This window comes from Gallus gallus, chromosome 1, assembly GCF_016699485.2.
Source record: "Gallus gallus isolate bGalGal1 chromosome 1, bGalGal1.mat.broiler.GRCg7b, whole genome shotgun sequence".
In the NCBI taxonomy this organism is placed as follows: domain Eukaryota; kingdom Metazoa; phylum Chordata; class Aves; order Galliformes; family Phasianidae; genus Gallus; species Gallus gallus.
The window spans coordinates 194,165,286-194,189,313 of NC_052532.1; the positions used below are offsets into that span (position 1 = coordinate 194,165,286).

The following is a 24,028-nucleotide window of genomic DNA, read 5'->3' on the forward strand; positions in this document are numbered from 1 at the left end:
CCCATTACTGACCCCATAACCGACCCCATAACCGACCCCATAACGGACCCCACACCGCGCTGCAATACCCCCAATGACCGCCAGGTGGCGCTGCGCCAAGCACCGCCCTCTCTTCCCCAACCAACCAATCAGGACGTGGGTGGGCGCCCTTCCTTCCCCAACCAACCAATCAGGAGGTGGGGTGGGGGCCCTCCCTTCCCCAGCCAACCAATCAGAACGTGGGGTGGGCGCAATTCTTCTCCAACCAACCAATCAGGAGGTGGGGGGGGCGCTTTGGGCTCCTCCTCCTCCTCTTCCGCGCCGGCGCTGAAGGTCTGTGCCCCCCCCATACAACCCTATGGGGTCCCCACCGCCCCATAGCGCCCCACAGCGCCCCATAGCGCCCTATAGGGATATGGGGGCCGCTATGGGGTCGAGTCCAACCCCCCCCACTCCCCCAATGGGAATCGGACCGGGAGGGCTGCGGGGGGGGGGAGGGGAATGGCGGCGGCGATCCCAAATCTATGGGGTTTGGGGTGGGTGCGCCCCATAGATGTGGGGTTTGGGGTCTGGAGGGGCTTTGGGGTCATTGAGCCCCATAGATGTGGGCTTTGGGGTCGATGTGCCCCATAGATGTGGGGTTTGGGGTCATTGAGCCCCATAGATGTGGGTTTGGGGTCATTGAGCCCCATAGATGTGGGGTTTGGGGTCGATGTGCCCCATAGATGTGGGGTTTGGGGTCATTGAGCCCCATAGATGTGGGGTTTGGGGTAGGTCAGACCCATAGGTTTGGGGTTTGGGGTCGTTGGGCCCCATAGATGTGGGGTTTGGGGTCAGTGAGCCCCATAGATGTGGTGGTTGGGTTCTGGAGGGGCTTTGGGGTCGTTGAGCCCCATAGATGTGGGGTTTGGGGTCACTGAGCCCCATGGATTTCGGGTTTGGGGTCGTTGAGCCCCATAGATTTGGGGGTTTGGGGTCTGGAGGGGCTTTGGGGTCGTTGAGCCCCATAGATGTGGGGTTTGGGGTCACTGAGCCCCATAGATGTGGGGTTTGGGGTCGTTGAGCCCCATAGATGTGGGGTTTGGGGTCGATGTACCCCATAGATTTCGGGTATGGAGTTGTTGAGCCCCATAGATGTGGGGTTTGGGGTCGATGTGCCCCATAGATGTGGGGTTTGGGGTCTGGAGGGGCTTTGGGGGTCATTGAGCCCCATAGATGTGGGGTTTGGGGTCGATGTACCCCATAGATTTCAGGTATGGAGTCGTTGAGCCCCATAGATGTGGCGTTTGGGATCACTGAGCCCCATAGATGTGGGGTTTGGGGTCATTGAGGCCCATAGATGTGGGGTTTGGGGTCATTGAGCCCCATAGATGTGGGGTTTGGGATCACTGAGCCCCATAGATGTGGGGTTTGGGGTCACTGAGCCCCATTGATGTGGGTTTGGGGTCGGTGTGCCCCATAGATGTGGGGTTTGGGGTCATTGAGCCCCATAGATGTGGGCTTTGGGGTCTGGAGGGGGGTTTGGAGTCGTTGAGCTCCATAGATGTGGGGTTTGGGGTCACTGAGCCCCATAGATGTGGGGTTTGGGATCACTGAGCCCCATAGATGTGGGGTTTGGGGTCACTGAGCCCCATTGATGTGGGTTTGGGGTCGGTGTGCCCCATAGATGTGGGGTTTGGGGTCATTGAGCCCCATAGATGTGGGCTTTGGGGTCTGGAGGGGGGTTTGGAGTCGTTGAGCCCCATAGATGTGGGGTTTGGGGTCACTGAGCCCCATAGATGTGGGGTTTGGGGTCGTTGAGCCCCATAATTGTGGGGTTTGGGGTCTGTAGGGGCTTTGGGGGTCATTGAGCCCCATAGATGTGGGGTTTGGGGTCGATGTGCCCCATAGATGTGGGGTTTGGGGTCTGGGGGGGCTTTGGGGGTCATTGAGCCCCATAGATGTGGGGTTTGGGGTCGATGTACCCCATAGATTTCAGGTATGGAGTCGTTGAGCCCCGTAGATGTGGGGTTTGGGATCACTGAGCCCCATAGATGTGGGGTTTGGGGTCGGTCAGCCCCATAGATGTGGGGTTTGGGGTCTGCGGGGGGGTTGGGGACATTAAGACCCATAGATCTGGGATTTGGGGTCATTGAGCCCCATAGATGTGGGGTTTGGTGTCGGTGTGCCCCATAAATGTGGGGTTTGGGGTCGTTGAGCCCCATAGATGTGTGTTTGGGGTCTGGAGGGGCTTTGGGGTCATTGAGCCCCATAGATGTGGGGTTTGGGGTCACTGAGCCCCATAGATGTGGGGTTTGGGGTCTGCGGGGGGGTTGGGGTCATTAAGACCCATAGATGTGGGGTTTGGGGTCGTTGAGCCCCACAGATGTGGGGTTTAGGGACGTTGAGCCCCATAGATGTGGGGTATGGGGTCGGTCAGCCCCATAGATGTGGGTTTGGGGTCAGTGTGCCCCATAGATTTCGGGCATGGGGTCGTTGAGCCCCACAGATGTGGGGTTTGGGGTCTGGAGGGGCTTTGGGGTCATTGAGCCCCATAGGTTTGGGTTTGGGGTCGTTGAGCCCCATAGATGTGGGGTTTGGGGTCGGTGTGCCCCATAGATGTGGGTTTGGGGTCATTGAGCCCCATAGATGTGGGTTTGGGGTCGTTGAGCCCCATAGATGTGGGGTTTGGGGTCTGCGGGGGGTTTGGGGTCATTGAGGCCCATAGATGTGGGGTTTGGGGTCATTGAGCCCCATAGATGTGGGGTTTGGGGTCTGGAGGGGCTTTGGGGTCATTGAGCCCCATAGATTTCGGGCATGGGGTCGTTGAGCCCCATAGATGTGGGGTTTGGGGACGTTGAGCCCCATAGATGTGGGGTATGGGGTCGGTCAGCCCCATAGATGTGGGTTTGGGGTCGGTGTGCCCCATAGATTTCGGGCATGGGGTCGTTGTGCCCCACAGATGTGGGGTTTGGGGTCTGGAGGGGCTTTGGGGTCGTTGAGCCCCATAGATGTGGGCTTTGGGGTCGTGGAGCCCAATAGATGTGGGGTTTGGGGTCGTTGAGCCCCATAGATGTGGGGTTTAGGGTCTGGAGGGGCTTTGGGGTCATTGAGCCCCATAGATGTGGGGTTTGGGGTCGATGTGCCCCATAGATGTGGGTTTGGGGTCTGGAGGGGCTTTGGGGGTCATTGAGCCCCATAGATCTGGGATTTGGGGTCATTGATCCCCATAGATGTGGGGTTTGGGGTCTGGAGGGGCTTTGGGGTCGTTGAGCCCCATAGATGTGGGCTTTGGGGTTTTTGAGCCCCATAGATGTGGGGTTTGGGGTCTTTGAGCCCCATAGATGTGGGGTTTGGGGTCTGGAGGGGCTTTGGGGTCGTTGAGCCCCATAGATGTGGGCTTTGGGGTCGGTCAGACCCATAGGTTTGGGGTTTGGGGTCGTTGGGCCCCATAGATGTGGGGTTTGGGGTTGTTGAGCCCCACAGATGTGGGGATTGGGGACTGGAGGGGGGTTTGGGGTCGTGGAGCCCCATAGATGTGGGGTTTGGGGTCACTGAGCCCCATAGATGTGGGTTTGGGGTCGTTGAGCCCCACAGATGTGCGATTTAGGGTCTGGAGGGACTTTCGGGTCGTTGGGCCCCATAGGTGTGGGGTTTGGGGTCGTTGAGCCCCATAGATGTGGGTTTGGGGTCGGTGTGCCCCATAAATGTGGGGTTTTGGGTCATTGAGCCCCATAGATGTGGGTTTGGGGTCGGTGTGCCCCATAGATGTGGGGTTTGGGGTCTGGAGGGGCTTTGGGGTCGTTGAGCCCCATAGATGTGGGTTTGGGGTCGTTGGGCCCCATAGATGTGGGGTTTGGGGTCTGGAGGGGCTTTGGGGTCATTGAGACCCATAGATTTGGGGGTTTGGGCTCGTTGAGCCCCATAGATGTGGGGTTTGGGGTCATGGAGCCCCATAGATGTGGGGTTTGGTGTCGGTGTGCCCCATAGATGTGGGGTTTGAGGTCGTTGAGTCCCATAGATGTGGGGTTTGGGGTCTGGAGGGGCTTTGGGGGTCATTGAGCCCCATAGATGTGGGGTTTGGGGTCGTTGAGCCCCATAGATGTGGGTTTGTGAGGGGTACTGCAGCCCCATAGCTGCCCTATAGCTGCCCTATAGCCACCCCATAGCACCCATAACCCCCTCATACCCCATTACCCCCATACCCCATAACCCCCCACCCCATAACCCCCCCATTCACCCCATACCTCCCCACCCCATAACTCCCCATACCCCATAATCTGCCCACCCCATAACCCCATAACCCCTCCACCCCATAACCCTTACCCCCATTCACCCCATAACCCCCCCCATACCCCATATCCCCCCCACCCCATAACCCCCTCATACCCCATAACCCCCCCATTCACCCCATAGCCCCCATACCTCATAACCTCCCGCCCCATAACCCCCCCATAACCCCCGCCCCATAACCCCCCAAACACCCCATAACCCCCCCATACCCCACAGCCCCCCACCCCAAACCCCCCCGTTACCCCATAACCCCCACCCCATAACCCCCCATACCCCATAATTCCCCCATATCCCATAACCCCCCACCCCATAACCCCCCCATTCACCCCATAACACCCCCACACCCCATAACCTCCCCATACCCCATAACCCCCCCATACCCCATAACCCCCCACCACCCCATAACCCCCACCCCATATCCCCCCCATACCCCATAACCCCCCATTCACCCCATACCCCCCCACTCACCCCATAACCCCCCACCCCATAACCCCCCATACCTCCCCCACTCACCCCATAACCCCCCACCCCATAACCCCCCATACCCCATAACCCCCCCGTACCCCATAACCCCCCCATTCACCCCATACCCCCCCACTCACCTCATAACCCCCCCACCCCATATCCCCCCCCATATCCCATAAACCCCCCCCATAACCCCCCCATACCCCATAACCCCCCACTCACCCCATAACCCCCCACTCACCCCATAACCCCCCCACCCCATAACCCCCCACCCCATAACCTCCCCGTACCCCATAACCCCCCCATTCACCCCATAGCCCCCATACCCCATAACCTCCCACCCCATAACCCCCCCATAACCCCCCCGTACCCCATAGCCCCCCATTCACCCCATAGCCCCCATACCCCATAACCTCCCACCCCATAACCCCCCCATAACCCCCCCATACCCCATAACCCCCCCATTCACCCCATACTCCCCCACTCACCCCATAACCCCCTCCCCATAACCCCCCCGTACCCCATAACCCCCCCATACCCCATACCCCATACCCCCCACCCCATAACCCCCCCGTACCCCATACCCCCCCATACCCCATACTTCCCACCCCATACCCTCCACCCCATAACTCCCCATATCCCATAACCCCCCACCCCATAACGCCCCCACTCACCCCATACCCCCCCACTCACCCCATAACCCCCCCACCCCATATCCCCCCCCATATCCCATAAACCCCCCCCATAACCCTCCCGTACCCCATAACCCCCCATATCCCATAACCCCTCCACCCCATAACCCCCCACTCACCCCATAACCCCCCACTCACCCCATAACCCCCCACCCCATAACCTCCCCGTACCCCATAACCCCCCCATTCACCCCATAACCCCCCATTCACCCCATACCCCCCACTCACCCCATAACCCCCCACCCCATAACCCCCCCGTACCCCATAACCCCCCATACCCCACTGCCCCCCCATATCCCATAACCCCCCATATCCCATACCCCCCACCCCATAACCCCCCCATTCACCCCATACCCCCCACCCCATAACCCCCCATATCCCATAACCCCCCACCCCATAACCCCCCCATACCCCATAACCCCCCACCCCATAACCCCCCATATCCCATAACCCTCCCGTACCCCATAACCCCATAACCCCCCACCCCATAACCCCCCATACCTCCCCCACTCACCCCATACTCCCCACCCCATAACCCCCCCATTCCCCATAACCCCCCATATCCCATAACCCCCCACCCCATAACCCCCCCACTCACCCCATACCCCCCCACTCACCCCATAACCCCCCCGTACCCCATAACCCCCCATACTCCATAACCCCCCACCCCATAACCCCCCCGTACCCCATAATGCCCCCCACCCCATAACCCCCCATACCCCACTGCCCCCCCATATCCCATACCCCCCACCCCATACCCCCCACCCCATAACCCCCCCATTCACCCCATAGCCCCCATACCCCATAACCTCCCACCCCATAACCCCCCACCCCATAACCCCACACCCCATAACCCCACCCCATAACCCCCCCGTACCCCATAACCCCCCACCCCATACCCCCCCACTCACCCCATACCCCCCACCCCATAACCCCCCATATCCCATAACCCCCCATACCCCATAACCCCCCATACCTCATAACCCCCCCACTCACCCCATAACCCCCCCACCCCATATCCCCCCCCATATCCCATAAACCCCCCCCATAGCCCCCCCATACCCCATAACCCCCCATACCCCATAACCCCCCATACCCCATACCCCCCACCCCATAACCCCCGCATAACCCCCCACCCCATAACCCCACCCCATAACCCCCCCATACCCCATACCCCATAACCCCCCACCCCATACCCCCCCACTCACCCCATAACCCCCCACCCCATAACCCCCCCGTACCCCATAACCCCCCCACTCACCCCATAACTCCCCCACCCCATATCCCCCCCCATATCCCATAACCCCCCCCATAACCCTCCCGTACCCCATAAACCCCCACCCCATACCCCCCCACTCACCCCATACCCCCCACCCCATAACCCCCCATATCCCATAACCCCCCGTACCCCATAACCCCCCATACCTCATAACCCCCCCACTCACCCCATAACCCCCCCACCCCATACCCTCCCCATATCCCATAAACCCCCCCCATAGCCCCCCCATACCCCATAACCCCCCATACCCCATACCCCCCACCCCATAACCCCCGCATAACCCCCCACCCCATAACCCCACCCCATAACCCCCCCATACCCCATACCCCATAACCCCCCACCCCATACCCCCCCACTCACCCCATAACCCCCCACCCCATAACCCCTCCGTACCCCATACCCCCCCACTCACCCCATAACTCCCCACCCCATAACCTCCCCGTACCTCATAACCCCCCCATTCACCCCATAGCCCCCATACCCCATAACCTCCCACCCCATAACCCCCCACCCCATAACCCCACACCCCATAACCCCACCCCATAACCCCCCCGTACCCCATAACCCCCCCACCCCATAACCCCCCACCCCATAACCCCCCCATTCACCCCATGCCCCCCCACTCACCCCATAACCCCCCCATACCCCATACCCCCCACCCCATAACCCCCCCATTCACCCCATACCCCCCCACTCACCCCATATCCCCCACCCCATAACCCCCTATACCCCATAACCCCCCTGTACCCCATAACCCCCCATACCCCATAACCCCCCACCCCATAACCCCCCCACTCACCCCATACCCCCCACCCCATAACCCCCCATATCCCATAACCCCCCACCCCATAACCCCCCCGTACCCCATAACCCCCCATACCCCATAACCCCCCACCCCATAACCCCCCCACTCACCCCATACCCCCCACCCCATAACCCCCCATACCCCATAACCCCCCACCCCATAACCCCCCATATCCCATAACCCCCCATACCCCATACCCCCCATATCCCATAACCCCCCATATCCCATAACCCCCCACCCCATAACCCCCCCGTACCCCATACCCCCCCACTCACCCCATAACCCCCCCGTACCCCATAACCCCCCATACCCCATAATGCCCCCCACCCCATAACCCCCCATACCCCACTGCCCCCCCATATCCCATAACCCCCACCCCATAACCCCCCCATTCACCCCAAACCCCCCCCCCCACCCCATAACCCCCCACCCCATACCCCCCACCCCATAACCCCCCCGTACCCCATACCCCCCCCCTCACCCCATAACCCCCCACCCCATAACCCCCCCATTCACCCCATACCCCATATCCCCTCCACCCCATAGCCCCCGTACCCCATAACCCCCCCCCTCACCCCATAGCCCCCCCGTACCCCATAACCCCCCCGTACCCCATACCCCCCCACTCACCCCATAACCCCCCACCCCATAACCCCCCACCCCATACCCCCCCACTCACCCCATAACCCCCCCACCCCATAACCCCCCATACCCCATAACCCCCCACCCCATAACCCCCCCACTCACCCCATACCCCCCACCCCATAACCCCCCCATACCCCATAACCCCCCACCCCATAACCCCCCATATCCCATAACCCTCCCGTACCCCATAACCCCCCCACCCCATAACCCCCCCATACCCCATAACCCCCCATATCCCATAACCCCCACCCCATAACCCCCCCATTCACCCCATACCCCCCCCCCCTCACCCCATAACCCCTCCCCCATTTCCCCCATAGGCCGCGCGGTTCCAAACCCGAAAGCGAAAGCGTTTTCCACCCTATAACGAAACCTCCGCCCCATAAAACCCCACAGCGGCCACTTCTGCTTTTAGGGACGGCGCGGAGTCGGGGAGGAGGTAATGGGGTGGGCTGTGGGGTGGGACCGGGCTGACCCTATAGCTGCGTGGCCCTATATCCGATGTGTGTGTGCGTCCCCCCCCCGCGGCCCTATATCTGTCTGTCCCCACGGCCCCATACCCTACGTGACCCCATGGCCCTATACCTCTTATGGCCCTATATCTGTCTGTCCCCATGGCCCCAAATCCTACATGACCCCATGGCCCTATACCTTTTGTGGCCCCATATCCTGCCTGACCCCATAGCCCTACACCCCATAGCTGTGTCCCCATGGCCCTATACCCTACATGACCCCATAGCCCTACAACCTATGACCCCATGGCCCTATACCTTTTGTGGCCCTATATCTGTCTGTCCCCACGGCCCCATACCCTACGTGACCCCATGGCCCTATACCTTTTGTGGCCCTATATCTGTCTGTCCCCATGACCCCATACCCTGTGTAACCCCATGGCCCTATATCTCTTGTGGCCCCATATCCTACATGACCCCATAGCCCTACACCCCATAGCTGTGTCCCCCCATGGCCCTATACTTTTTGTGGCCCCATATCCTCACTGACCCCATAGCCCTACACCCCATAGCTGTGTCCCCATGACCCCATACCCTACAGGAACCCATGGCCCTATACCTTTTATGGCCCTATATCTGTCTGTCCCCACGGCCCCATACCCTACGTGACCCCATGGCCCTATACCTTTTGTGGCCCCATATCCTGCCTGACCCCATAGCCCTACACCCCATAGCTGTGTCCCCATGGCCCTATACCCTACATGACCCCATACCCTACATCCTATGACCCCATGGCCCTATACCTTTTGTGGCCCTATATCCCTCCACCCCATATCTGTGTCCCCCCATGGCCCTATACCTTTTATGGCCCTATATCTGTCTGTCCCCATGACCCCATACCCTATGTAACCCCATGGCCCTATACCATTTCTGACCCTATATCCTCACTGACCCCATAGCCCTACACCCCATAGCTGTGTCCCCATGACCCCATACCCTACGTGACCCCATGGCCCTATACCTTTTGTGGCCCCATAGCCCTCCACCCCATAGCTGTGTCCCCCCATGGCCCTATATCGCTTGTGATCCCATATCCTGCCTGACCCCATAGCCCTACACCCCATAGCTGTGTCCCCATGACCCCATACCCTACACGACCCCATGGCCCTATACCTTTTATGGCCCTATATCTGTCTGTCCCCATGACCCCATACCCTACGTGACCCCATGGCCCTATACCTTTTATGGCCCCATAGCCCTCCACCCCATAGCTGTGTCCTCCCATGGCCCTATATCTCTTGTGGCCCCATATCCTACATGACCCCATAGCCCTACACCCCAAAGCTGTGGCCCCCCATGGCCCTATAACTTTTGTGGCCCTATATCTGTCTGTCCCCACGGCCCCATACCCTACATGACCCCATGGCCCTATACCTTTTGTGGCCCCATATCCTGCCTGACCCCATAGCCCTACACCCCATAGCTGTGTCCCCATGGCCCTATACCCTACATGACCCCATACCCTACATCCTATGACCCCATGGCCCTATACCTTTTGTGGCCCTATATCCCTCCACCCCATATCTGTGTCCCCCCATGGCCCTATACCTTTTATGGCCCTATATCTGTCTGTCCCCATGACCCCATACCCTACGTAACCCCATGGTCCTATACCATTTATGACCCTATATCCTCACTGACCCCATAGCCCTACACCCCATAGCTGTGGCCCCACGGCCCCATACCCTACGTGACCCCATGGCCCTATACCTTTTGTGGCCCTATATCCCTCCACCCCATATCTGTGTCCCCCCATGGCCCTATACCTTTTATGGCCCCATATCCTGACTGACCCCATATCCCTACACCCCATAGCTGTGTCCCCATGACCCCATACCCTACACGACCCCAGGGCCCTATACCTTTTATGGCCCTATATCTGTCTGTCCCCACGGCCCCATACCCTACGTGACCCCATGGCCCTATACCTTTTATGGCACCATAGCCCTCCACCCCATAGCTGTGTCCCCCCATGGCCCTATATCGCTTGTGACCCCATATCCTGACTGACCCCATATCCCTACACCCCATAGCTGTATCCCCATGACCCCATACCCTACAGGAACCCATGGCCCTATACCTTTTATGGTCCCATAGCCCTCCACCCCATAGCTGTGTCCCCCCATGGCCCTATATCTCTTGTGACCCCATATTCTACATGACCCCATAGCCCTCCACCCCATAGCTGTGTCCCCACGGCCCCATAGATGTGGCCCCCATGGCCCTATATCTCTTGTGGCCCCATATCCTACATGACCCCATAGCCCTACACCCCATAGATGTGGCCCCATGACCCCATACCCTACACGACCCCAGGGCCCTATACCTTTTATGGCCCTATATCTGTCTGTCCCCACGGCCCCATACCCTACGTGACCCCATGGCCCTATACCTTTTGTGGCCCCATAGCCTTCCACCCCATATCTGTGTCCCCCCATGGCCCTATACCTTTTATGGCCCCATATCCTGCCTGACCCCATAGCCCCACAGCCCATAGCTGTGTCCCCCCATGGCCCTATACCTTTTGTGACCCCATATCCCGACTGACCCCATAGCCCTGCACCCCATAGCTGTGTCCCCATGACCCCATGGCCCTATACCTTTTGTGGCCCTATATCTGTCTGTCCCCATGACCCCATACCCTATGTAACCCCATGGCCCTATACCTTTTGTGGCCCTATATCTGTCTGTCCCCATGACCCCATACCCTATGTAACCCCATGGCCCTATACCTTTTGTGACCCCATATCCTGCCTGACCCCATATCCCTGCACCCCATAGCTGTGTCCCCATGACCCCATACCCTACGTGACCCCATGGCCCTATACCTTTTATGGCCCCATAGCCCTCCACCCCATAGCTGTGTCCCCCCATGGCCCCATAGTTGTGTCCCCCATGGCCCTATACCTTTTATGGCCCCATATCCTGCCTGACCCCATATCCCTGCACCCCATAGCTGTGTCCCCGTGACCCCATACCCTACACGACCCCATGGCCCTATACCTTTTGTGGCCCTATATCTGTCTGTCCCCACGGCCCCATACCCTACGTGACCCCATGGCCCTATACCTTTTATGGCCCCATATCCCTCCATCCCATAGCTGTGTCCCCCCATGGCCCTATACCTTTTGTGACCCCATATCCTACATGACCCCATAGCCCTGCACCCCATAGCTGTGTCCCCACGGCCCCATACCCTACGTGACCCCATGGCCCTATACCTTTTATGGCCCCATATCCCTACACCCCATATCCGTCTGTCCCCATGACCCCATACCCTATGTAACCCCATGGCCCTATACCATTTATGACCCCATATCCTCACTGACCCCATAGCCCTACACCCCATAGCTGTGTCCCCATGGCCCCATGGCCCTATACCTTTTGTGGCCCCATACCCTACATGACCCCATACCCTACACGACCCCATGGCCCTATACCTTTTATGGCCCTATATCTGTCTGTCCCCACGGCCCCATACCCTACATGACCCCATGGCCCTATACCTTTTGTGGCCCCATAGCCCTCCACCCCATAGCTGTGTCCCCCCATGGCCCTATATCTCTTGTGGCCCCATATCCTACATGACCCCATAGCCCTCCACCCCATAGCTGTGTCCCCATGACCCCATGGCCCTATACATTTTGGGGCCCCATATCCTGACTGCCCCCATGGCCCCATAGTTATGTGACCCCATGGCCCTATACCTTTTGTGGCCCTATATCTGTCTGTCCCCACGGCCCCATACCCTATGTGACCCCATGGCCCTATACCTTTTGGGACCCCATATCCTGCCTGACCCCATAGCCCTACACCCCATAGCTGTGTCCCCATGGCCACATACCCTACACGACCCCATGGCCCTATATCTCTTGTGGCCCCCTATCCTGCCTGACCCCATAGCCCTACACCCCATAGATGTGGCCCCATGACCCCATACCCTACACGACCCCATGGCCCTATACCTTTTATGGCCCTATATCTGTCTGTCCCCACGGCCCCATACCCTACGTGACCCCATGGCCCTATACCTTTTGTGGCCCCATAGCCCTACACCCCATATCTGTGTCCCCCCATGGCCCTATACCTTTTATGGCCCCATATCCTGACTGACCCCATAGCCCTACACCCCAAAGCTGTGGCCCCCCATGGCCCTATAACTTTTGTGGCCCTATATCTGTCTGTCCCCACGGCCCCATACCCTACGTGACCCCATGGCCCTATACCTTTTGTGGCCCCATATCCTACATGACCCCATATCCCTACACCCCATAGCTGTGTCCCCCCATGGCCCCATAGACATGGCCCCCATGGCCCTATATCTCTTGTGGCCCCATATCCTACATGACCCCATAGCCTTACACCCCATAGCTGTGTCCCCCCATGACCCCATACCCTACGTGACCCCATGGCCCTATACCTTTTATGGCCCCATAGCCCTCCACCCCATAGCTGTGTGCCCCCATGGCCCTATACCTTTTATGGCCCCATATCCTACATGACCCCATAGCCCTACACCCCATAGCTGTGTCCCCAAGACCCCATGGCCCTATACCTTTTGGGACCCTATATCCTGACTGCCCCCATGGCCCCATAGTTATGTGACCCCATGGCCCTATACCTTTTATGGCCCCATATCCTGCCTGACCCCATAGCCCTACACCCCATAGCTGTGGCCCCCCATGGCCCCATAGATGTGGCCCCCATGGCCCTATACCTTTTGTGACCCCATATCCCGACTGACCCCATAGCCCTACACCCCATAGCTGTGCCCCCATGCCCCCATGGCCCTATACCTTTTATGGCCCTATATCTGTCCCCATGATCCCATACCCTACGTGACCCCATTGCCCTATACCTTTTGTGGCCCTATATCCCTACACCCCATAGGTGTTTCCCCCCATGGCCCTATATCTTTTATGGCCCCATACCCTATGTGACCCCATAGCCCTCCACCCCATAGCTGTGTCCCCATACCCCATATGTTCCCATATGACCCCATACCCCATATGTCCCTATACCCCATATATTCCCGTATGTCCCCATATGACCCCATATGTCCCCAAATCCCATATGTCCCCGTATGTCCCCATTACATCCCCATAACGTTCCCATAATGTCCCCATATGTCCCCCTATGTCCCCATAGGGCCCCATATGACCCCATATGTCCCCATAAGTCCCCCTATGTCCCCCATGTCCCCATATGACCCCATATGTCCCCCTATGTCCCCATACGGCCCCATATGACCCCATATGTCCCCCTATGTCCCCATAGGACCCCATATGACCCCATATGTCCCCATATGACCCCATATGTCCCCATAAGTCCCCATATGTCCCCCTATGTCCCCATATGACCCCATATGTCCCCCTATGTCCCCATAGGGCCCCATATGACCCCATACGTCCCCATATGACCCCATATGATCCCATATATCCCCCATCCCCCACTCTGTCCCCCCCCTGACCCCATAGCGATGTCCCTTTGGTGTCCCTTTGTGTCGGGGTGACCCCATAAGGTTATAGGGTGGCTCACAGGGTGACCCCATAGGGTTATAGGGTGGCACCAGAGGTGACCCCATAGGGTTGTGGGGTGGGGTTGTGGGGTGGGGTGGCTCACAGGATGACCCCATAGGGTTATGGGGTGGGGTGGCACCAGAGGTGACCCCATAGGTTATAGGGTGGCTCACAGGGTGACCCCATAGGGTTGTGGGGTGGGGTGGTTCACAGGGTGACCCCATAGCGTTATAGGGTGGCTCATAGGGTGACCCCATAGGGTTATGGGGTGGCACCGGGTGACCCTATAAGGTTATGGGGTGGCTCACAGGGTGACCCCATAGGGTTATGGGGTGGCTCATAGGGTGACCCCATAGGGTTATGGGGTGGCTCACAGGGTGACCCCATAGGGTTATGGGGTGGGGTGGCTCACAGGGTGACCCTATAGGTTATAGGGTGGCTCACAGGGTGACCCCATAGGGTTGTGGGGTGGGGTGGTTCACAGGGTGACCCCATAGCGTTATAGGGTGGCTCACCGGGTGACCCCATAGGGTTATGGGGTGGCTCACAGGGTGACCCCATAGGGTTGTGGGGTGGCTCACAGGGTGACCCCATAGGGTTATGGGGTGGCTTACAGGGTGGCCCCATAGGGTTATAGGGTGGCTCATAGGGTGACCCCATAGGGTTATGGGGTGGCACCGGGTGACCCTATAAGGTTATGGGGTGGCTCACAGGGTGACCCCATAGGGTTATGGGGTGGCTCATAGGGTGATCCCATAGGGTTATGGGGTGGCTCACAGTTTGACCCCATAGGGTTATGGGGTGGCTCACAGGGTGGCCCCATAGGGTTATGGGGTGGCTCATAGGGTGACCCCATAGGGTTATGGGGTGGGGTGGCTCACATGATGACCCCATAGGTTATAGGGTGGCTCATAGGGTGAACCCATAAGGTTATGGGGTGGCTCACAGGGTGACCCCATAGGGTTATGGGGTGGCTCACAGGGTGACCCTATAGGTTATGGGGTGGGGTGGCTCACAGGGTGATCCCATAAGGTTATGGGGTGGCTAACAGGGTAACCCCATAAGGTTGTGGGGTGGGGTGGCACCAGAGGTGACCCCATAGGGTTATGGGGTGGCTCAGAGTTTGACCCCATAGGGTTATGGGGTGGCTGACAGGGTGGCCCCATAGGGTTATGGGGTGGGGTGGCTCACAGGGTGACCCCATAGGGTTATAGGGTGGCTCACAGGGTGACCCCATAAGGTTGTGGGGTGGCTCACAGGGTGACCCCATAGGGTTATAGGGTGGCTCAGAGCACAGTGACCCCATAGGGTTATGGGGTGGCACCGGAGGTGACCCCATAGGTTATAGGGTGACTCAGAGGGTGACCCCATAGGGTTGTGGGGTGGGGTGGCTCACAGGGTGACCCCATAGGGTTATAGGGTGGCTCACAGGGTGGCCCCATAGGGTTATAGGGTGGCTCACAGGTGACCCCATAGGTTATGGGGTGGCACCGGGTGCCGTTGGTGACAGCGGAGGTGACAGCGCACTTCCCATCATGCACTGCGGCCACAGCTTCCCCTTCTGGCCCCAAATGGCCCCATAAGTCCCCAAATGGCCCCATACGTCCCCATACGTCCCCATAGGTCCCCATATGTTCCCATATGACCCCATATGTCCCCATACGTCCCCATATGACTCCCTATCTGTGTCCCCATACCCCATATGTCTCTATGTACCCCCATATGACCCCATAACGTCCCCATATCCCATATGTCCCCATATGACCCCATATGTCCCCTTCTGTCCCCAAATGTCCCCATATCTGTGTCCCCGTATCCCATATGTCCCCATATACCCCCATATGTCCCCATATGACCCCATATGACCCCATGACGTCCCCAAATGCCCCCTTCTGTCCCCATTGTCCCCTCTGCCGGCCCCATTGTGACCCCATTATCCCCCATTATCCCCCATTGTGACCCCATTGTCCCCACTGTGACCCCATTGTCCCCCATTGCCCCCCATTATCCCCCATTGTTCCCATTGTGACCCCATTATTGCCCCCATTGTCCCCATTGTGACCCCATTATGCCCCCATTATCCCTATTGTCCCCATTGTGACCCCATTGTGACCCCATTATTGCCCCCATTATCCCCCATTGTCCCCCATTGTGACCCCATTGGACCCCATTACGCCCCCATTGTGACCCCATTATGCCCCGATTGTCCCCATTGTGACCCCATTATTGCCCCCATTATCCCCCATTGTGACCCCATTGTCCCCCATTGTGACCCCATTGTCCCCATTGTGACCCCATTATTGCCCCCATTGTCCCCATTGTGACCCCATTGTCCCCCATTGTGACCCCATTGTCCCCATTGTGACCCCACTGTGACCCCATTATGCCCCCATTATCTCCCATTGTCCCCCATTGCCCCCCATTGTGACCCCACTGTCCCCATTGTGACGCCATTATCCCCCATTATCCCCCATTGTGACCCCATTGGACCCCATTACGCCCCCATTGTGACCCCATTATGCCCCGATTGTCCCCATTGTGACCCCATTATTGCCCCCATTATCCCCCATTGTGAACCCATTGTCCCCATTGTGACCCCATTAACCCCCATTGTGACCCCATTGTGACCCCATTGTCCCCATTGTGACCCCATTATCCCCCACTGCCCCCATTATCCCCCATTGTGACACCATTGTCCCCATTGTGACCCCATTATGCCCCCATTATCCCCCATTGCCCCCCATTATCCCCCATTGTCTCCCATTGTCCCAATTGTGACCCCATTATGCCTCCATTCTCCCCATTGTGACCCCATTGTGACCCCATTGTCCCCATTGTGACCCCATTACGCCCCCATTGCCCCCCATTATCCCCCATTGTGCCCCCATTATCCCCCACTGTCACCCATTGCCCCCCATTATCCCCATTGTGACCCCATTGTCCCCCATTATCCCCCATTATCCCCCATTATCCCCCATTGTGACCCCATTGTCCCCATTGTGACCCCATTATTGCCCCCATTGTCCCCATTGTGACCCCATTGTCCCCCATTGTGACCCCATTGTCCCCATTGTGACCCCACTGTGACCCCATTATGCCCCCATTATCTCCCATTGCCCCCCATTATCCCCCATTGTGCCCCCATTATCCCCCACTGTCCCCCATTGCCCCCCATTATCCCCATTGTGACCCCATTGTCCCCCATTATCCCCCATTATCCCCCATTGTGACCCCATTGTCCCCCATTGTCCCCATTGTGACCCCATTGTCTCCATTATGCCCCTATTGCCCCCCATTGTGACCCCATTGTCCCCCATTGTGACCCCATTACGCCCCCACTGTCCCCATTGTGACCCCATTGTCCCCCATTGTGACCCCATTGTCTCCCACTGTCCCCATTGCCCCCCATTATCTCCCATTGTGTCCCCATTGGACCTCATTACGCCCCCATTGTCCCCATTGTGACCCCATTATTGCCCCCCATTGTCCCCACTGTGACCCCATTATGCCCCCATTGTCCCCATTGCCCCCCATTATCCCCTATTGTCCCCCATTGTCCCCCATTGTGACCCCATTACGCCCCCATTGTCCCCATTGTGACCCCATTATGCCCCCATTATCCCCCATTGCCCCCCATTATCTCCCATTGTGACCCCGTTATCCCCCATTGTGACCCCATTGTGACCCCATTATCCCCCATTATCCCCCATTGTGCCCCCATTGTCCCCATTGCCACCCATTATCCTCATTGTGACCCCATTATCCCCCATTATCCCCCATTGCCCCCCATTATCCCCCATTGTGACCCAATGGTCCCCCATTGTCCCCATTGCGACCCCATTATGCCCCCATTATCCCCCATTGTGAACCCATTGTCCCCATTGTGACCCCATTAACCCCCATTGTGACCCCATTGTGACCCCATTGTCCCCATTGTGACCCCATTATCCCCCATTGCCCCTATTATCCCCCATTGTGACCCCATTGTCCCCATTGTGACCCCATTATCCCCCATTGCCCCCATTATCCCCCATTGTGACCCCATTGTCCCCATTGTGACCCCATTATGCCCCCATTATCCCCCATTGCCCCCCATTATCCACCATTGTGACCCCATTACAGCCCCCATTATCCCCCATTATCCCCCATTGTGACCCCATTATGTCCCCATTGTCCCCATTGCCCCCCATTACCCCCTATTGTGACCCCATTGTCCCCCATTGTCCCTATTGTGACCCCATTGTCCCCCATTGTGACCCCATTATTGCCCCCCATTGTCCCCACTGTGACCCCATTATGCCCCCATTGTCCCCATTGTGTCCCATTGTCCCCTCTTTGACCCCATTATCCCCCATTGTGACCCCATTATCCCCCATTGCCCCCATTGCCCCCCATTATCCCCTATTGTGACCCCATTGTCCACATTGTGACCCCATTATGCCCCCATTATCCCCCATTGTGACCCCATTGTCCCCATTGTGACCCCATTACGCCCCCATTATCCCCCATTATCCCCCATTGTGATCCCATTACGCCCCCATTGCCCCCCATTATCCCCCATTGTGACCCCATTGTCCGCATTGTGACCCCATTGTGACCCCATTGTCCCTATTGTGACCCCATTATGCCCCATTATCCCCCATTGTCCCCCATTATCCCCCATTGTGACCCCATTGTGACCCCATTGTCCCCATTGTGACCCCATTACGACCCCATTATCCCCCATTGCCCCCCATTATGTCCCCATTGTGACCCCATTGTCCCCCATTGTCCCTATTGTGACCCCATTGTCCCCACTGTGACCCCATTACGCCCCCATTATACCCCATTGTGACCCCATTGTGACCCCATTGTCCCCATTGTGACCCCATTATCCCCCATTGCCCCCCATTATCCCCCATTGTCCCCATTGTCTCCCACTGTCCCCATTGCCCCCCATTATCTCCCATTGTGTCCCCATTGGACCTCATTACGCCCCCATTGTCCCCATTGTGACCCCATTATTGCCCCCCATTGTCCCCACTGTGACCCCATTATGCCCCCATTGTCCCCATTGTCCCCCATTATCCCCAATTGCCCCCCATTATCCCCATTGTGACCCCATTGTCCCCATTGTGACCCCATTACGCCCCCACTGTCCCCATTGTGACCCCATTGTCCGCATTGTGACCCCATTACGCCCCCACTGTCCCCCATTGTCCCCATTGTGACCCCATTATGCCCCCATTATCCCCCATTGCCCCCCGTTATCCCCCATTGTGACCCCATTATGCCCCCATTGTCCCCCATTGCCCCCCATTAACGCCCATTGTGCCCCACTGTCCCCTATTTGGCCCCATTGTCCGCATTGTGACCCCATTGTGACCCCATTGTCCCTATTGTGACCCCATTATCCCCCATTATCCCCCATTGTCCCCCATTATCCCCCATTGTGACCCCATTGTGACCCCATTGTTCCCATTGTGACCCCATTATCCCCCATTATCCCCCATTGCCCCCCATTATGTCCCCATTGTGACCCCATTGTCCCCCATTGTCCCTATTGTGACCCCATTGTCCCTACTGTGACCCCATTATGCCCCCACTATACCCCATTGTGACCCCATTGTCCCCATTGTGACCCCATTATCCCCCATTGCCCCCCATTATCCCCCATTGTGACCCCATTGTCTCCCACTGTCCCCATTGCCCCCCATTATCTCCCATTGTGTCCCCATTGGACCTCATTACGCCCCCATTGTCCCCATTGTGACCCCATTGTCCCCCATTATCCCCCATTGTGACCCCATTGTGACCCCATTGTCCCCATTGTGACCCCATTAGCCCCCATTGTCCCCATTGTGACCCCATTACGCCCCCATTATCCCCCATTGTGACCCCATTGTCCCCATTGTGACCCCATTAGCCCCCATTGTCCCCATTGTGACCCCATTATTGCCCCCCATTGTCCCCACTGTGACCCCATTATGCCCCCATTGTCCCCATTGTCCCCCATTATCCTCAATTGCTCCCCATTATCCCCTATTGTGACCCCATTGTCCCCATTGTGACCCCATTACGCCCCCACTGTCCCCATTGTGACCCCATTGTCCCCCATTGTGACCCCATTACGCCCCCACTATCCCCCATTGTCCGCATTGTGACCCCATTGTGACCCCATTTTCCCCCATTGTGACCCCATTATGCCCCCATTGTCCCCATTGTGACCCCATTATGCCCCCATTATCCCCCATTGCCCCCCATTATCCCCCATTGTGACCCCATTATGCCCCCATTGTCCCCCATTGCCCCCCATTAACGCCCATTGTGCCCCACTGTCCCCTATTTGGCCCCATTGTCCGCATTGTGACCCCATTGTGACCCCATTGTCCCCATTGTGACCCCATTATGCCCCATTATCCCCCATTGCCCCCCAGTATTCCCTATTGTGACCCCATTGTCCCCATTGTGACCCCATTACGCCCCCATTGCCCCCCATTATCCCCCATTGTGACCCCATTGTCTCCCACTGTCCCCATTGCCCCCCATTATCTCCCATTGTGTCCCCATTGGACCTCATTACGCCCCCATTGTCCCCATTGTGACCCCATTGTGACCCCATTGTCCCCATTGTGACCCCATTATTGCCCCCCATTGTCCCCATTGTGACCCCATTGTGACCCCATTGTCCCCATTATGCCCCCATTATCCCCCATTGTGACCCCATTGTCCCCATTGAGACCCCATTATTGTCCCCCATTGTCCCCATTGTGACCCCATTACGCCCCCACTGTCCCCATTGTGACCCCATTATCCCCCATTGTGACCCCATTATGCCCTCATTATACCCCATTGTGACCCCATTGTCCCCATTGCCCCCCATTATCTCCCATTGTGACCCCATTGGACCCCATTACGCCCCCATTGTCCCCACTGTGACCCCATTACGCCCCCATTGTGACCCCATTATGCCCCCATTATCCCCCATTGTCCCCATTGTGACCCCATTATCCCCCATTTGGGGCCACTGAAGAGGATTTGGGGTCCTTTGGGGGCTTATAGGAAATGGAGACTCTTTTGGGGTTGGGTCCTTTTTTGGGGTTTGGGGTACTTTTAGGGGATTGGGGTCTTTTAGGGCCGTTTGGGGTTTCTTGGGGGATGGGATCCTTTTGGGGTCTTTGGTCCTTTGGGGGATTTGGGGTGTTTTGGGGACGGACGGTGATCATTGGGGGGTTTGGGGTTGGGATTGGGGTTGGGGTTGGGATTAGGATTGGGATTAGGATTGTAGTGGAATTGGTATTAGGATTGGGATTGGGGCTGGGGTTGGGATTGAGATTAGGATTGGGATTGGGGTTGGGGTTGGGATTGTATTGGGATTGGGATTGGGGTTGGGGTTGGGGTTGGGGTTGGGATTGGGATTAGGATTGGGATTGGGGTTGGGGTTGGGATTGTATTGGGATTGGGATTGGGGTTGGGGTTGGGATTGGGGTTGGGATTGGGATTGGGGTTGGGGTTGGGATTGGGGTTGGGGTTGGGATTGGGGTTGGGATTGGGATTAGGATTGGGATTGGGGTTGGGGTTGGGATTGTATTGGGATTGGGATTGGGGTTGGGGTTGGGATTGGGATTAGGATTGGGATTGGGGTTGGGGTTGGGATTGGAGTTGGGATTGGGATTGGGGTTGGGGTTGGGATTGGGGTTGGGATTGAGGTTGGGATTGGGATTAGGATTGGGATTAGAATTGGGGTTGGGGTTGGGATTAGGATTGGGATTAGGTTTGGGATTAGGATTGTATTGGGGTTGGGATTGGGGTTGGGTTTGGGATTAGGATTGGGGTTTGGATTAGGATTGGGATTAGGATTGGGGTTGGGGTTGGGTTTGGGGTTGGGATTGGGGTTGAGGTTGGGGTTGGGATTGGGATTAGGATTAGGGTTGGGGTTGGGATTGGGACTGTGGTTGGGATTGGGGTTGGGGTTGGGATTGGGGTTGGGATTCGGGTTGGGATTGGGGTTGGGATTGGGATTAGGATTGTATTGGGATTGGGACTGGGGTTGGGGTTGGGATTGGGGTTGGGATTGGGATTAAGATTGGGATTGGGATTAGGATTGTAGTTGGGATTGGGATTGGGATTAGGATTGTATTGGGATTGGGGTTGCGATTGGGGTTGAGGTTGGGATTGGGATTAGGATTGGGATTTGGATTGGGATTAAGATTGGGATTGGGGTTGGGATTGGGATTAAGGTTGGGATTGGGATTGGGATTAGGTTTGGGATTAGGATTGGGGTTGGGGTTCGGATTAGGATTGGGATTAGGATTGTAGTGGAATTGGTACTAGGATTGGGATTGGGGCTGGAGTTGGGATTGGGATTAGGATTGGGATTGGGATTAGGATTGTATTGGGATTGGGGCTGGGGTTGGGGTTGGGATTAGGATTAGGATTGGGATTAAGATTGGGATTGGGATTAGGATTGTAGTTGGGATTGGGATTGGGGTTGGGATTAGGGTTGGGATTAGGATTGTAGTTGGGATTGGGATTGGGATTGTCGTTGGGTTTGGGATTTGGATTGGGATTAGGATTGGGATTAGGATTGGGATTGGGATTATGATTGGGATTAGGGTTCGGATTATGATTGGGATTGGGGTTGGGATTAGGATTGTATTGGGATTGGGACTGTGGTTGGGATTGGGATTGGGATTCGGATTGGGGTTGGGATTAAGGTTGGGATTGGGATTGGGATTGGGATTAGGATTGGGGTTGGGGTTGGGACTGGGATTGGGATTGGGACTGGGATTGGGATTGGGATTAGGATTGGGATTAGGATTGGGGTTGGGATTGGGGTCGCCCTCACCGATCCCATCCCCCCCCCATTCTCTCTCCCCCCACAGCCCCACACTCCCCCCTCCCCCCCCCCATCCCCCCCCCCCCCTTTCCGCCCCGCAATGTCCGACCCCACAGAGGACTGCGCTTCACTTCCGGTCTCGTCGTGGTTGGCCGCCCTCCATTTGGATCAGTACAGCGCCACCTTCCGGCAGCACCGCTTCCGGACCGCTTCGGACTGCCGGACCATAACGGAAGCGGACCTCACCCGCCTCGGCGTTCTCCTCCCCGCCCACCGCCGCCGGATCCTATTGAGCCTTCGCACTGCTTTTCCCCCCCAACCCCATCCCGGCCCCAACAAACCCATCCCCGCTCAGCGCCGCGTCTTTCGCTCCGCCCCCCCAAATGACCCCCCGACACCCCCAAATCCATCCCCGACACCCCCAAATCCCCCCCCGACACCCCCAAATGACGCCCCGACACCCCCAAATCCCCCCCCGACAGCCCCAAACCCACCCCCAAATCCCCTCCTGAACCCCAATCCCCACTCGAATGACCCCCCGACACCCCCAAATGCCCCCCCAAATGACCCTCCGACGCCCCCAAATCCCCCCCCGACACCCCCAAATCCCCCCCTAAACCCAAATGCCCCCCCAAATGACCCCCCGACACCCCCAAATCCCCGCCCGACACCCCCAAATGACGCCCCGACACCCCAAAATCCCCCCCCGACACCCCCAAAACCCCCCCCGACACCCCCAAATGCCCCCCCCAATGACCCCCCGACACCCCCAAATCCCCGCCCGACACCCCCAAATCCACCCCAAAATCCCCTCCTGAACCCCAATGCCCCCCCAAATGCCCCCCCGACACCCCCAAATCCCCTCCTGAACCCCAATCTGCCCTCGAATGCCCCCCCGACACCCCAAAATGACCCCCCGACACCCCCAAATCCCCCCCTAAACCCCAATGCCCCCCCAAAATCCCCCCCAACACCCCCAAAACCCCCCCCGACACCCCCAAATCCCCCCCTAAACCCAAATCCCCCCCCAAATGACCCCCTG

At 57.9% G+C, this 24,028-nt stretch overlaps 1 long non-coding RNA gene across 1 annotated transcript; it reads left to right on the forward strand.

Annotated features, from left to right (window-relative positions):
• The first annotated feature begins 264 nt into the window (after positions 1-264).
• Positions 265-23,446, forward strand: LOC121109192. The gene is made up of 3 exons (XR_005844375.2): positions 265-312; positions 8,458-8,576; positions 23,103-23,446. It is a non-coding gene; the product is annotated as an uncharacterized LOC121109192 (long non-coding RNA).
• Positions 23,447-24,028: the final 582 nt, after the last annotated feature.